Below are 13,204 nucleotides of genomic sequence, written 5' to 3'. Positions count from 1 at the left end.
CAAAGGAAATAAAAACCAAACTTTGCATTAATGAACCATTAATGAAAAACGACTACCTTACCTTCCGGGTGCGAGAAATTTCCATGGGATTGCATCCAAGCCATCACATAACATCCATACTTTGAGAAACTTAAAGGTTTTAGCCAACCATCCTCTGAGGAAAAGTCCTCAGAGGCTGTTTGGCTACTAAGAAAATGAGAAAGAAAAGAGAAAAGAAAAAAAACAGAGCTTTATATTTCTAAGTTAATGTACAGAGGATCGATCACCCAAATCCTATCTCTCTTCCAATCCAATCTCCCCCGTCCTGGAGGTGTTGTGCACCTCTATATATAGCAAAATTACAAGATAAAGCCTTATGATGGCTGAATACAAGGTTACAAAAGGAATTTACATGAGAAAATATCAAGCTAAAAATATCTGAGAAGTCGGTGGTGCGTGCGTGGAGAAACAGAGGAGATTTGGCATTTTCGCAAGGTGAATTTCTCTTTGCGAAAATTTCGCAATGTTGCGAAATGGCAAAATTTCGCATCGTGAGGAAAATCCCCTTGCAAAATTTCGCAAGGAGAAATTCACCTTGCGAAATTTTCTCAAGGTTTGATGCAGTTGTCTTCCGAAGGCCATATCTTCCTCATTTCAGCTCCAAATTGTACACGGTTTAAAACATTGGATTCTTGACTTCCTGAGATTTGAAATGGTATATAGCATGTAGAAAATGAACTTCGGGAAGTGCCCCAAAAGTGCGAAAGAAGACTGTAGCTGCTGTCCTCTGTTCTCCTCTTCGCTTCTCTTTGCTTGTGCTCGTGCTTCCACTTGAAATTCAAGCCTGTAAACTTCCAAAATCCTTGCTTTAACTTGTCCAAGTAGCTCCTCCATCATTTGGCATGCTTGAATTGATTCATAAGCTGATAAAAACATGTAAACTTGCCACAAAATGGTTAAAACCAATTACTAAGGACCTTAATGAATTAATTGGGTTAAATGAATATGATTACTACACAAAGGTGCTTAAAACCATTATAATTAGGTCTACAAAATAGCACTTTTTGGTAGTAATCAAATGGTCAGTGAACACCACTATAAAGGACCCTACCAAATAGGCACGAAACTTATCCAAGGCAAAAACTACTGCCAACAACTCCTTCTCAGTAGTTGTGTAGTTCCTTTGAGCCTCATTCCAAGTTTTGCTTGCATAATAAATCACATAGGGTTTTCCATCTTCTCTTTGCCCCAAAACAGCCCCCATAGCAAGATCACTTGCATCACACATTACCTCAAAAGGTAATTTCCAATTTGGGGCTCTCACTATTGGTGCAGTTGTGAGGAATTGCTTCAGTTCCTCAAAACTCTTCTGACATTTCTCATCCCACACAAACTTGGTATCCTTTACCAAGAGTTCACAAAGAGGTTTTGAGATTTTTGAGAAATCCTTAATGAACCTCCTATAGAACCCGGCATGTCCTAGGAATTGCCTAATTCCTTTAACATTTATGGGAGGTGGCAACTTAACAATTAGCTCCACATTTGCCTTATCTACCTCAATGCCATTCTTGGAGATTATATGTCCTAAGACAATTCCTTGTTGTACCATAAAATGGCACTTCTCCCAATTTAGCACTAGGTCTTTCTCAATACATCTTTGGAGAACAGTTTCTAAATGCAACAAACACTCCTCATAAGAACCTCCATATACAGTGATGTCATCCATGAAGACTTCCATGATGCGCTCCACCATATTACTGAAGATGCTTAGCATACATCTTTGGAAAGTTGCAGGTGCATTACATAGACCAAAGGGTATCCTCCTATAGGAAAAAGTACCAAAGGGGCAAGAGAAGGTTGTCTTTTCTTGATCTTCCAAATCAATCTCCATTTGGAAGTACCCCGAGTAACCATCCAAAAAACAGTAGAAAGGATGCCCTGAGACTCTCTCAAGGACTTGGTCCATGAAAGGCAATGGGAAATGGTCCTTCCTAGTCACTGAATTCAACCTCCTGTAGTCTATACACACCCTCCATCCTGAGGTAAGATGTGTAGAGACTTGCTCCCCTTTCTCATTATGGATCACAGTAATTCCAGATTTTTTGGGACTACTTGGGTTGGGCTCACCCACAAGCTATCTGAAATGGGATATATGATCCCTACTTGAAGTAGCTTCAGAACTTCACCCCTTACCACCTCTTGCATGTGAGGATTCAACCTCCTCTAGGGCTGCCTTACTGGTTTTGCATCTTCCTCCATGTAGATATGGTGGGTGCATACCAAAGGGCTAATCCCTTTCAGATCAGAAATTTGCCATCCAGTGGCTTTTTTGCATTTTCTGAGGACTCCCAAAAGACTATCCTCTTGATCACTTGTGAGAGTTGAAGAAACCACCACTGGACATTTCTCATCTTCCTCCAAATATGCATACTTCAAATCAACAGGAAGCGACTTCAAAACAAGCTTTTGAGGGTCCTCCGTAGCTGCTCCTTATGAATCCTCCTTATTGAACAGTGGTAAGATCTCTTCCCGTTTCCTCCAAGGAGACATGATGGCTAACACATTAGAGGGTTCAGGTAACCCTTCTTCAAGCACTCCAAGGCTTTCATTCAAGCTCTCTTCTAAATTCTTGTCACAATGCTCTTCAACCAAAGTGTTGATCAAGCACACCTCCTCCAATCCTTCTTCCTCTTCGGGGTGAAGATGCCTCTTGCATAGGTGGAATATGTTTAGTTCCAAGGTCATGTTTCCAAATGTGAGCTGCATCACCTCATTCATACAATTGATGATGGCATTGGAGGTAGCTAGGAAAGGTCTCCCAAGGATGATTGGCACATAATTTGCTTCATTAACAATGGGATCAGTATCAAGCACCACAAAATCCACATGATAGTAGAATTTGTCCACTTGAACTAGAACATCCTCTATCACCCCCCTTGGGATTTTGACTAACCTATCAGCTAAGGAGAGAGTTATGGTTGTGGGCTTCAATCCTCCAAGTCCCAGTTGCTTATACACAGAGTATGGGAGCAAATTCACACTTGCCCCCAAGTCTAGTAAAGCCTTCTCCACATGTGTCCCTCCAATGTTGACTGAAATGGTGGGACATCCCGGATCTTTGTACTTAACTGGAGACTTACACTGAATAATGGCACTTACTTGCTTAGTGAGGAATGCATTCTTTGTCACATGTAACCCTCTCTTGACCGTGCACAAGTCCTTTAAAATTTTTGCATATGTGGGGACTTGCTTGATTATATCAAGTAAGGATATATTCACCTTCACTTGTCTCAAAACTTCAAGAATTTCTGATGAATTCTTGATTCCCTTCTTTCCATGTAAAGCTTGAGGAAAAGGGGAGGCATATGTTTCTTCATCATATCCTCTTTAATCACTATCCTTGGCTCTTCTTCAATGCTTGATTTGATGCATTTTTCTTCCCACTCTTCTCTTCTTGGTTATTGCTCTCTTTAACCAAGGTTCTCTTTGACATGAGTTCTTCATCTTGCCTCACCTTAGGCAAGGGTTGATCAACCTCCTTCCCACTCCTCAAGGTGATCACAGCTTTGACCTCCCTCAACTTTGAAGACTCCCCATCTTGGGTTTCAACTTCATGAACACCCTTTGGATTTTGGCTTGGTTGAGAGGGAAACTTTCCTTTCTCATTCACTATGTTGAGGTTGGTAAGCCTAGAGATGGAGTATTGAATATTATCTATCTTCTGAGATAGATCATTTTGCATCCCATCCATTCTCTTAATTTGAGAACTCTCAACATTTTCAATCTTTTGGTGCAATTGGGAGTTGATTGCCTTTTGTTCACCCACAAAGTCACCCATGACTTTACTTAGGTTCACAATGGCTTACTCCACTGAAGAGGTTTGTTGAGGTGCTTGGGTTTGGGCTTGTGGTTGGTATGGAGGTGGCCTTGGTTTCCAAGCCTTGGTATGGGCTTGTTTCCATAAGGTGCATTGTTGTTGGGCCTAAATTGCCCCACAACATTGGCTTGATCACCTAACATCTCCCTCACAGCTGGGATGGTTGGGCACTCATCTACCACATGATCACATGATTGGCAAATGGTGCATGGCATGACATGGGCTTGTGTCTCAGAAATGGCTTGGACTTCATGCATTTTTTTCAACTCAAGTTCTTCCAACCTCCTTGCCATTGTTGCCACCTTAGCTTTCATGTCCATGTCCTCACTTAACATGTACATTCCACCCTTTGGATTTACAGGAGCTTTCATCCTTCCCATTTCTCTTGAGTTGGGCTCATCCCATCCTCTTGATACCTTAGACACATAACTTAAAAAGTCCATGGCTTTTTCCGGATTCTTACTCATAAAATCTCCCCCACACATGGTTTCAAGAATTTGCTTCATGGAGGAAGACATCCCATCATAAAAATGGCTCACCAAGAGCCATGTATCAAAGCCATGATGAGGACAAGCATTGATGGCCTCCATATACCTTTCCCAACATTCATAGAACTTCTCATTTTCTTTGGCAGAAAAGTTTGAGATTTGTCTCTTCAACCCATTGGTCCTATGGGTGGGGAAAAATTTCTTCAAAAATTTGGCCTGAAGATCAACCCAATTCCTTATGCTCCTTGGCCTTAAAGAGTTAAGCCATATTTTTGCCTTGTCCTTCAAAGTAAAAGGGAATAGCTTGAGTCTCATCAAGTCTATTGAAGCTCCTCCCTCTCTAAAAGTATTGCACACCTCCTCAAACTCCTTGATGTGGGCATATGGGTTCTCACTCTCCATTCCATGGAAATTTGGTAGGAGGGGCACAATATGGGGCCTTATAATCAGCTGCTCAAGAGGAGGTACGATGCATGAGGGTGCACTCATCCTTGGTGGGTGCATTCTATCCCTCATGGATAGATATGCATTTGGATTACCCCCTTGACCGTGTTGAGAATTCTAATCCTCTTGTGGAGGGTCCATGATGTTTACACAGATATCCAACTCTGTGTCTTGAGGATTCTCTATCCTTACTAGTCTTCCCTCTTGGTCCCGAATCCAATAGGGCATGCACAAGTTACAACTTACCTGAAAACAAAACAAGGAAAACAAAAACAAAAGAAAGCTAGAAGAAAGTTAAGGTTAGAAAGAAAATGAAAGTAAACTTAACAAAAGGAATTCTACAATTAAAAGAAAGGAAATGAAGTTAGTGAAAAAGGAATTCACCAAACTTGTGATGGAAATCACAAGTAGCCTCTAAAAAGTTATATCACTGTATCGTGGCACCATCCCCGGCAACGGCGCCATTTTGATTCGTTCCCAGTCGGGTATTTTAATAAAAAATATTTATAAATCCTATGACCTCATAGTAGCGTAGCAAAGCTACTATAGTATAGCAGCTCTAGGGTCGAACTCTGGGATGGGTTTTCATTCTACCAGTGATAGACTCAAGATTAGAAATTGAATCTGATGATTTCCTTTGTCAAAAACTTAAGGTTTAAAAGAAAATAAATTTTGTTTTGAAAGTGGTGTGTGGAACTAAACTAATATAGAACTAGGTAAAAGTGGAAGAAAGAAAGTCTCCCGGAGCTAGAGGTTGCTAGGATCAAGTTCAGAATGCGAAGTGGGAAATTCCGGATTTTTCTTCTCGTATTGGGGACAACAACATAAAGGATGGTTGTTTCCCGAGCCGGTATAGGTTTAATCCATAAAAAGTCAATAGAAATGGTAGTCAAGTTCCATTAATGGCTTTAGACACTATGGGTCTTCACCTTGAGCCACTTTCCAATGGCTCGTACATGATAACTAATGGTCTGATGTGGATCTAGCAATAAGTATCCACAGAGACCTAAAGCTTACCATGTATTGGCCATTCAAAGTTATTCTAAGGGATTTAAAGCAAAACTTTAGATTTAAAAGCCATTTATGAACTCCAACTACCTGTATTTAATGCACGAGAGTTTTCCACTTTTGCATCTGGACTTTTCACCTAGCTTCCTTCACTCCAAGAAACCAAAGGTTTAGCCTCTCATCCTTTGGGAAAACATCCTCAGAGGTTGTTTGGCTTCCAAGAAAAAGAAAATAGAATATAGTAGAGAGAAAAGGAAAGCAAAAAGATCCTTGTATTTCACTAAGTGTAAAATATACAATATATGTTTCGAGAGATGATTTCCACCCCTCTTATAGTGTTTACAAAGCAAAGCCTGTGATTGGCTAATTACAAGGATAAGAAAGGAATTTACATCAAAAAAATACAAAAGAAAAGATCTCATGTGGAGTCGGTAGAACAGAGGAGATTTCGCACCAAAGTCGCATGGGCTGGTGTGAAATTCGCACTTGCTTGGGTTGGTCGTGCGAAATTCGCACTTGCATGGGCTGGTGGTGCGAAATTCGCACTTGCATGGGCTGGTGGTGCGAAATTCGTCTCTCAGCTTGATGCAGTTGTCTTCAGAAGGCCATATCTCCCTCATTTCAATTCCAAATCATACACAGTTTGAAGCGTTGGATTCTTGACTTCTTGAGCTTTGAAATGGTATATAGCATGTAGAAAATGGACTTCAGGAAGTACTCCAAAAGTGCGAAGGAAGACTGCAGCTGCTGTCCTCTATTTTCTTCACTCTGTTTTCCTTTGTTTTTCCTCTTTGCTTCTCTCCTTTACTTGGCTTTTCTTAATGATCCAAAAAGCTGTCAAAACACTAAAACTAGCCACAAATATGATTAGAAGTCATTGCTAGGTCCTTAACATGCCAATTGGAATAAAAATGGAGAACTACTACACAAAAGTGCTTAAAACATAATGAATTAAAGGCACAAAATAGCACTTTTTGGGTAGTAATCACTTCTAAGCACCAATTAAACTCAGATCTCTAGGTTATAAAATATGAGAATGTGTTGCATTGTGGGAACTTGTGAATGATCATCTATAATGATATATATCTCTTTGTAACTCCGTATAAAAGGGAGAAACCTCTAATGAGAATTCATTCCGACATTTTCCTTCAATTTATTTCCTATATTAAGCTTTTCTTTGAGTATTTCAATTTATTTTCTCACTTCTTTCTTCTTCTCATTTTTTTTTTATTTTACAACATGTTATCAGCATAAGACTCTGAGTATGTAGAAAAAGAGAAGAATGGTTGAGATAAAAAAAGAGAAGAAAGAAGAATTCATCTATGAAGTTTCTTATAAGTATTTAGTCTTATTTTCTTCAAACGAAACGAAATATGAAAAGTAGTATGCATTGTATTCTATTATTATAATTTTTATTTACCTTGTCTCATAGTCAAAAGTAATGTAAATCATATTTCATATAATCGAGCCAAAAACTTAATATTGTAAATATTTTAATTATTTAATAACCAGAAGTTATAGAAAATTTTTTGATAGCTAGAAGTTATGAAAAATATATACAATCTTTATAATCAAAAGTTATGAGGTAAATTACAAAATTAAAAAAATACATAGCCAGAAGTTATGCATATAATTCATAATTACTTTTTAATTATATTATATAACTGGAAGTTATATAAAATAACATTATATAGCTAAAAGCTATAAAATAAATAATTCATAGCCTAAAGCTACACAATGAATAATTTATTGTACAAGTTTGCACAATAAATAGTTAATAGCCTGAAGCTAGATACAAATTTACACATTTTTTGTTCTGATAAAATAATCATAAACCGAAGTTATGATTAATATTGATTTTTAATTTTTATTTCATATTCATACATTTTTTATAATTAGAAATTATGAAAATGATCTTTATTAACAATTATTTCATAGTTAAAAGCTATGTACACAATTTCTAATTTTGTGATATAACTAAAAGTTATATCATAACATATAACTGTCAATTGTTTAATGTTATTATAATATTACTCAAATTTTAATTATTCTTAACCTAAAGATATGAAGAATATTAATTGTTAAAGCTCATATAGCCAAAAGCTATATTAGAATATTTTATCATAAATTTATATTATATAGTAAGTAGTTATATAATTATTATTATTTATAACCCGAAGTTATGAAAATAAAAAAATTAATATTCTTTATATTGATAAAAGGTTATGCCAAAGTTGTTAATATGTATTTCTTTTTTTCTTTTTCTTTTTTTTGTTGCTAGAAGCTACAGAGAACAAAATTATTAACTAACAATTTTGTACAACTTTATGAAATTTATATAACCAAAAGTTATAATAAAATATATTGTAGTTTGAAGCTATCATAACAAACATGAAGATAATATTTACATATTATTTAAAAGATTAATATTTTGTATATCAAACTATACAAATAGGTAAGTGCTTGATAATTTTTTTATAAACTCCTATTATTAGAAGTTATATCATCATTAGTAAAAATATTTACATATAGATGTGAAATTTTGGGTTGTATGAAAATATAATATTTATACTTAATATTCTTGTGTTAAAGGTGATATTTTAGATTATTTTTATTCTAATTTTTTAATACACAATTACATTATGATATGATATAATAATTGATATTAATCTTATCTTTGTTTTTCAATATAGAAAGTTGAGATTTTTGAATAATATATATACTTATATCTTGAAAATTCTAAATAACATCTATTTATTTGGTTGTATATGATTTCAATTTTTAATGATCCAAAAATCATGCATAAGAATTCCTCTTAAAGCAAATACTAATGTTTTCCCAATGATGGGCCATCCCATAGTTTACCCGGCGGAAGCTTTGAACAGGCGGATTTGTCTCTACTGACAAGATTATACAGAGAGACACAAAGAGGACTATAAGGTGCAGAAGGTATGAGAAAAGATACATGGTTTTCACCTGAAGATGACAATGAAGAGGCAACGAACAAGCTCTAGATAATCTCTGGGGATATCTCCAAGAATTGAATAAAAAGTAATGAAAAACCACTTGTCATTGTTGCGGTTACATGCAGGTGAATCTGCTGACACAAATGTCTGACTGTAGGTCCCATTCTTGCAAGGATGGGGAGCTTACTGAGGATGGAAGAAAGGTTATTTATTAACCAATTGAACATTTATGAAATGCCTTCAGTTCAAATAGAACCATCGAACATTAACACTTCACTTATCAGTCATAAAAGTTACATACTTAGAAATGCATCTCAAATAATTTAAGGTTATGTTTGATGCTCGAAATTTTTTAGTGAAACTACTTATTTTAACTCTTTCATATAAAAATTAATTAATGCAAAAATATATAATTTTTTAATTAATTTTAATAATATTTGATTTTTTATATTTTTTTTATAATACAACAAAATATAAAAAATCATTTTAAAAAAAAAATTATTTTTAAGTACTTTTCAGGAGCAAACATAACTTAAAATTGTATTTAAAATTATAGGTTTGAAGAACATGTAGATTAGGAGGTTTTGCATAGCATTTACATGTAAAATTAGGATTGAATAGGTAAAAACACATTAACCTTGGTGGTTTCATGCTACTAAATTACTATAACTTATATTTAAAATTAAGCTTTTGAAGAGTGGGATATTTGTGAAAATAAATTACAAATTACGAAACTTTCTAAATGAAAACTAAAGAAACGATTCATACTTTTACAACTAATACATATGTAAATACAAATAATTCTTAACTTTCATAACTAATATAGATTTAAATATTGCTAAATTGAGTTCGGCAGTCCAGCCTTTAGGTTATGTTTGGTTCTTGGAAAGTATTAAGAAAGAAAGAAAAAATTTCTACGAGAATGATTTTATCATGTTTTGTTTTAACATGGAAAAATACGAAAGAAATTCAAATATAATTAAAATTAGTTAGAATTTTATACATTTTTGAATTATTTAAATTTTCTATAAAAGAAAAAAAAAAGTGAAATGAGTTTGAAGTAGTGTATAAAATAATTTATTGATTTAAAAATTTTTTTTTCCATTTTTTCTTTTCTTCTAGTACTTTTCTTCTTTATTTTCTTTCCCTCATAATTTTTCTTATATTTTCCGAGAATCAAACATAAATTAAGAGTATTGCTTAATAATAAATCAAGGCACGCATATGTAAAACATTTTATACATAGTAATGGATCATGTAAACATTAAAATGCATATATATATATTGCATTTATTTTCTGGTTTATATATGCAACTTATGTTCACCCCAAAAAAGTTTAAATTCAGACATGATAGGAAGCCTTCTCAACTTACTGCTTATAAATCACTTTATTTCTCACGGGGATGAAGGCGGATCAGGAGACCATTTACTGGAATGGGAGAAGGGTTATTATATATGACCTTTTCATTTGGATCTACTTTCTCCCATTTGAACCTTGTCACCATATTATGGATAAATACAAGTATTTCCAGTCGACTATATTCCTTCCCTGGACACAGTTGAGGGCTTTCTCCAAAGGGTACAAAAGTGTATTGTGCAGGGCCTTTTCCTCCAAATCTTGAGGGATCAAATTTCTCCAGGTCTGGGATGTACTTGGGGTTTCTGTTTGTTGTATGTACACTCCAATATGTCTGCAAGAAAATGAAAATTTTTGTAGTGATAAGCCATGGGCATGAAACATAGATTTTTTCCTTTTGTTTAATGACTAATTGGGAGCATAATTGTATATAACATACCTTCCATCCCTTTGGAATGGTAAAACCTTCATAAGTGAAGTCAGATATGATAGGCCAAGGCGTTCTATAAGGAGCTATAAGTCGAATCCCAAGTATTTGGGATGAGCTTGTACGTAAGAGATCATTGCATACAGCATGCATGCAACGTAGGCAGTGGGTCTTGTGGGTCTTGCACGTGAAGAATAATGAAGGAGGGACTGGGTCGTGCAGTTGAGAGTTTTTCGTGTGAATGGGTCTCCAGTTATGAATGGGTCCTCAGTTGGTTGCGAGTTTTACGTCACTTTTCTTCATGCAGTTATGTTTGGTTTTTACGTGTATTTGCAGGTGTTGTTTACGTGTCCAGTTATTCATTTCTAGCTTCCTTTCATTTCGGTTTGCTTGCTTGTACGTGGCCTTGCTTATTTAAAGCAGCCATCAGTTGTTAAGGGGGAAGAAAGAAGTCATTTGTTATTCAAAGCTTGTGGTACTGTCTCACCCGAAGAGAAACTATTTATTTATTCTTGTATTAACTGTGTTGGGACCTATCATTGGTATCAGAGCCAGGTTAGCTTATGAGAACCAATAAAGAGCGTATTGAGCAGTTGGAAGATGGGCTACACAGGATGGAGCTCGGCATGGCCGATAGGCTTTGTCAGGTGGAAGAAAATCTCAACCGCCTCTCCGATGTCTTGCTTGCAAATCCGGAGAATCCCATCCTGGGCAGCATCACCAACCGAGAAGGCAATGGTGGGGGATGGTTGGTGGTATCTTCCAAAACAGCAAAGCTTGAATTTCCTCGATTTTCAGGAGATGATCCGACAGAGTGGTTCAATCGTGTGAACCAATTTTTTGAGTTCCAAAATACTCCCGAAGCCCAAAAAGTCTCCTTAGCCTCTTATCACTTGGAAGGAGAGGCCAACCAATGGTGGCAGTGGATTCGCAGGACGTTCCAAGAAGAAGGACGAGTTCTCTCGTGGACGAATTTTGAAGACGAACTCTGGGCTCGTTTTGGGCCTTCGGAGTGAGAAGATTTTGATGAAGCCCTTTCGCGGATAAGACAGGTGGGTTCTTTGCGTGATTACCAAAGGGAATTCGAGCGCTTGGGCAATCGAATACAGGGATGGACGCAAAGAGCTCTTGTAGGAACTTTTATGGATGGCTTAAGGCCGGACATCTCGGATGGTATACAGATGTTTAAGCCCCAGACATTTAAAGAAGCCATCAGTTTAGCAAGAATGAAGGATGATCAACTTGCTAGACAAAGGAGGTTTGGAAGGCTTGCACCACCAACGCGAGCTCCTTTAACTCTTCCCCCTACTCAACTAGCAACACCACCAGCCCCTGCCGCTCCTGTGCGGCGACTTTCTTGGGAAGAAATGCAGCGGAGACGAGCCCAAAACTTATGTTTCAATTGTAATGATCGTTTTACTACAGGACACAAATGTCTGGGACCACGGATACTCCTGTTGGAAGGTTACGAGGATAATGACAACCTGTTGTGTGACGAGGTCACCGAAGAACAGCCAGCTGGACAGAATCATGAAGGATCTCCTGGACCCGAAATTACACTACATGCACTAATGGGATGGACTGTGCCCAAAACCATGTGGATCGCTGCTAGAATCAATGCCCACGACGTCGTCGTTTTAATTGATAGCGGATCAACTCACAACTTCATTAGTGAGCGTATGGCCAATCTGCTACGTCTACCAGTGGTGCTTACGAAAAGTTTCACGGTCCGAGTGGCTAATGGAGAAAATCTAAGATGCCAAGGGAGGTTTGAAGAGCTACAAATCAATTTGCAGGGCACCAATTTTTCTTTAACCCTTTATTCCTTACCTCTCACAGGGTTGGACATAGTTTTGGGAATTCAATGGCTTGAGCTACTTGGTTCTGTGGTGTGTGATTGGAGGGAGTTAACCATGGAATTCATGTGGGAAAACCAGACCAAGAAATTGGTAGGCATCGACGAGCAACATATCCAAGCGGCATCAATCGAAGAGTTGACTAAAGAAATTCGTCCTAGCCATGCTCAATTTGCTCTATGCCTACAAGTTGCCCATACGGAACCACAACAAAATATTCATTCAAGCATGCGGGAGATATTGCAGGAATTCTCAGATTTGTTCACAGAGCCCTCGAGCTTACCACCAACACGGGAGGTTGACCATTGCATTGCCCTTAAGGAAAGCATCAAACCGATTAATGTTCGGCCTTACAGGTATGCACATTATCAGAAGAACGAGATCGAGAAGCATGTCCAAGATATGTTGCAATCCGGGCTTGTGCGACCCAGCACTAGCCCCTTCTCATCACCTGTATTATTGGTAAAAAAGAAAGACGGGAATTGGTGCTTTTGCACAGATTATCGCGCACTCAACGCCGCAACCATTAAAGATCGATTTCCGATTCCCACCGTGGATGATATGTTGGATGAGCTCTACGGTGTTTCTTATTTTACCAAGCTTGATTTGCAAGTGGGACACCATAAGGTACGAGTTAAACCAAGTGATATCCATAAAACTGCTTTCCGAACACATAATGGACATTACGAATACTTGGTTATGCCATTCGGCTTATGTAATGCACCTTCCACATTCCAAGCTATCATGAACTCCATCTTTCGACGTCATCTTAGAAAATTCATATTAGTTTTCTTTGATGATA

Source organism: Vitis riparia, unplaced genomic scaffold (assembly GCF_004353265.1).
Source record: "Vitis riparia cultivar Riparia Gloire de Montpellier isolate 1030 unplaced genomic scaffold, EGFV_Vit.rip_1.0 scaffold627_pilon_pilon, whole genome shotgun sequence".
NCBI lineage: Eukaryota > Viridiplantae > Streptophyta > Magnoliopsida > Vitales > Vitaceae > Vitis > Vitis riparia.
Note: the sequence above shows the minus strand (reverse complement) of the source record.